The following is a 4,250-nucleotide window of genomic DNA, read 5'->3' on the forward strand; positions in this document are numbered from 1 at the left end:
TCGGCCAAAAAAAAAGCAAGGCTAACCCCTTTGCATTTTTTGTGAAAATTTTCGCGATTTTCAAAAGTGCCGGAATGAATTGATTGTGGCACTATTCCGACGTGATTTAGCGAGAGAAATCGATTGGGCGCAGTCCCAATACGCTGCGATTATTGTATAAAAAGTTACAGCCAAAAAACGGAAACCTGTGTTTTCGACATTTTTCAGCAGGTGCTTTTTCCTTCGCCATTTCTCTCCTGTTGATCCCACGCTCTTTTCGCTGCGTTTTCTGAGTTCCTGGGTGTCCAATTGATCAGAAAACGGTCGTTTGAATCAAATCTAAGACCAAAAATTTTTCGGCCAAAAAAAAAGCAAGGCTAACCCCTTTGCATTTTTTGTGAAAATTTTCGCGATTTTCAAAAGTGCCGGAATAAATTGATTGTGGCACTATTCCGACGTGATTCAGCGAGAGAAATCGATTGGGCGCAGTCCCAATACGCTGCGATTATTGTATAAAAAGTTACAGCCAAAAAACGGAAACCTGTGTTTTCGACATTTTTCAGCAGGTGCTTTTTCCTTCGCCATTTCTCTCCTGTTGATCCCACGCTCTTTTCGCTGCGTTTTCTGAGTTCCTGGGTGTCCGATTGATCAGAAAACGGTCGTTTGAATCAAATCTAAGACCAAAAATTTTTCGGCCAAAAAAAAAGCAAGGCTAACCCCTTTGCATTTTTTGCGAAAATTTTCGCGATTTTCAAAAGTGCCGGAAAAAATTCATTGTGGCACTATTCCGACGTGATTAAGCGAGAGAAATCGATTGGGCGCAGTCCCAATACGCTGCGATTATTGTATAAAAAGTTACAGCCAAAAAACGGAAACCTGTGTTTTCGACATTTTTCAGCAGGTGCTTTTTCCTTCGCCATTTCTCTCCTGTTGATCCCACGCTCTTTTCGCTGCGTTTTCTGAGTTCCTGGGTGTCCAATTGATCAGAAAACGGTCGTTTGAATCAAATCTAAGACCTAAAATTTTTCGGCCAAAAAAAAAGCAAGGCTAACCCCTGTGCATTTTTTGCGAAAATTTTCGCGATTTTCAAAAGTGCCGGAATGAATTGATCGTGGCACTATTCCGACGTGATTTAGCAAGAGAAATCGATTGGGCGCAGTCCCAATACGCTGCGATTATTGTATAAAAAGTTACAGCCAAAAAACGGAAACCTGTGTTTTCGACATTTTTCAGCAGGTGCTTTTTCCTTCGCCATTTCTCTCCTGTTGATCCCACGCTCTTTTCGCTGCGTTTTCTGAGTTCCTGGGTGTCCAATTGATCAGAAAACGGTCGTTTGAATCAAATCTCAGACCTAAAATTTTTCGGCCAAAAAAAAAGCAAGGCTAACCCCTTTGCATTTTTTGCGAAAATTTTCGCGATTTTCAAAAGTGCCGGAAAAAATTCATTGTGGCACTATTCCGACGTGATTAAGCGAGAGAAATCGATTGGGCGCAGTCCCAATACGCTGCGATTATTGTATAAAAAGTTACAGCCAAAAAACGTAAACCTGTGTTTTCGACATTTTTCAGCAGGTGCTTTTTCCTTCGCCATTTCTCTCCTGTTGATCCCACGCTCTTTTCGCTGCGTTTTCTGAGTTCCTGGGTGTCCAATGGATCAGAAAACGGTCGTTTGAATCAAATCTCAGACCTAAAATTTTTCGGCCAAAAAAAAAGCAAGGCTAACCCCTTTGCATTTTTTGCGAAAATTTTCGCGATTTTCAAAAGTGCCGGAAAAAATTCATTGTGGCACTATTCCGACGTGATTAAGCGAGAGAAATCGATTGGGCGCAGTCCCAATACGCTGCGATTATTGTATAAAAAGTTACAGCCAAAAAACGTAAACCTGTGTTTTCGACATTTTTCAGCAGGTGCTTTTTCCTTCGCCATTTCTCTCCTGTTGATCCCACGCTCTTTTCGCTGCGATTTCTGAGTTCCTGGGTGTCCAATTGATCAGAAAACGGTCGTTTGAATCAAATCTAAGACCAAAAATTTTTCGGCCAAAAAAAAAGCAAGGCTAACCCCTTTGCGTTTTTTGTGAAAATTTTCGCGATTTTCAAAAGTGCCGGAATAAATTGATTGTGGCACTATTCCGACGTGATTTAGCGAGAGAAATCGATTGGGCGCAGTCCCAATACGCTGCGATTATTGTATAAAAAGTTACAGCCAAAAAACGGAAACCTGTGTTTTCGACATTTTTCAGCAGGTGCTTTTTCCTTCGCCATTTCTCTCCTGTTGATCCCACGCTCTTTTCGCTGCGTTTTCTGAGTTCCTGGGTGTCCAATTGATCAGAAAACGGTCGTTTGAATCAAATCTAAGACCAAAAATTTTTCGGCCAAAAAAAAAGCAAGGCTAACCCCTTTGCATTTTTTGCGAAAATTTTCGCGATTTTCAAAAGTGCCGGAAAAAATTCATTGTGGCACTATTCCGACGTGATTAAGCGAGAGAAATCGATTGGGCGCAGTCCCAATACGCTGCGATTATTGTATAAAAAGTTACAGCCAAAAAACGGAAACCTGTGTTTTCGACATTTTTCAGCAGGTGCTTTTTCCTTCGCCATTTCTCTCCTGTTGATCCCACGCTCTTTTCGCTGCGTTTTCTGAGTTCCTGGGTGTCCAATTGATCAGAAAACGGTCGTTTGAATCAAATCTAAGCCCTAAAATTTTTCGGCCAAAAAAAAAGCAAGGCTAACCCCTTTGCATTTTTTGTGAAAATTTTCGCGATTTTCAAAAGTGCCGGAATAAATTGATTGTGGCACTATTCCGACGTGATTTAGCGAGAGAAATCGATTGGGCGCAGTCCCAATACGCTGCGATTATTGTATAAAAAGTTACAGCCAAAAAACGGAAACCTGTGTTTTCGACATTTTTCAGCAGGTGCTTTTTCCTTCGCCATTTCTCTCCTGTTGATCCCACGCTCTTTTCGCTGCGTTTTCTGAGTTCCTGGGTGTCCAATGGATCAGAAAACGGTCGTTTGAATCAAATCTCAGACCTAAAATTTTTCGGCCAAAAAAAAAGCAAGGCTAACCCCTTTGCATTTTTTGCGGAAATTTTCGCGATTTTCAAAAGTGCCGGAAAAAATTCATTGTGGCACTATTCCGACGTGATTAAGCGAGAGAAATCGATTGGGCGCAGTCCCAATACGCTGCGATTATTGTATAAAAAGTTACAGCCAAAAAACGGAAACCTGTGTTTTCGACATTTTTCAGCAGGTGCTTTTTCCTTCGCCATTTCTCTCCTGTTGATCCCACGCTCTTTTCGCTGCGTTTTCTGAGTTCCTGGGTGTCCAATGGATCAGAAAACGGTCGTTTGAATCAAATCTCAGACCTAAAATTTTTCGGCCAAAAAAAAAGCAAGGCTAACCCCTTTGCATTTTTTGCGAAAATTTTCGCGATTTTCAAAAGTGCCGGAAAAAATTCATTGTGGCACTATTCCGACGTGATTAAGCGAGAGAAATCGATTGGGCGCAGTCCCAATACGCTGCGATTATTGTATAAAAAGTTACAGCCAAAAAACGTAAACCTGTGTTTTCGACATTTTTCAGCAGGTGCTTTTTCCTTCGCCATTTCTCTCCTGTTGATCCCACGCTCTTTTCGCTGCGATTTCTGAGTTCCTGGGTGTCCAATTGATCAGAAAACGGTCGTTTGAATCAAATCTAAGACCAAAAATTTTTCGGCCAAAAAAAAGCAAGGCTAACCCCTTTGCGTTTTTTGTGAAAATTTTCGCGATTTTCAAAAGTGCCGGAATAAATTGATTGTGGCACTATTCCGACGTGATTTAGCGAGAGAAATCGATTGGGCGCAGTCCCAATACGCTGCGATTATTGTATAAAAAGTTACAGCCAAAAAACGGAAACCTGTGTTTTCGACATTTTTCAGCAGGTGCTTTTTCCTTCGCCATTTCTCTCCTGTTGATCCCACGCTCTTTTCGCTGCGTTTTCTGAGTTCCTGGGTGTCCAATGGATCAGAAAACGGTCGTTTGAATCAAATCTCAGACCTAAAATTTTTCGGCCAAAAAAAAAGCAAGGCTAACCCCTTTGCATTTTTTGCGAAAATTTTCGCGATTTTCAAAAGTGCCGGAAAAAATTCATTGTGGCACTATTCCGACGTGATTAAGCGAGAGAAATCGATTGGGCGCAGTCCCAATACGCTGCGATTATTGTATAAAAAGTTACAGCCAAAAAACGGAAACCTGTGTTTTCGACATTTTTCAGCAGGTGCTTTTTCCTTCGCCATTT

Source organism: Neodiprion virginianus, chromosome 7 (genome assembly GCF_021901495.1).
Source record: "Neodiprion virginianus isolate iyNeoVirg1 chromosome 7, iyNeoVirg1.1, whole genome shotgun sequence".
In the NCBI taxonomy this organism is placed as follows: domain Eukaryota; kingdom Metazoa; phylum Arthropoda; class Insecta; order Hymenoptera; family Diprionidae; genus Neodiprion; species Neodiprion virginianus.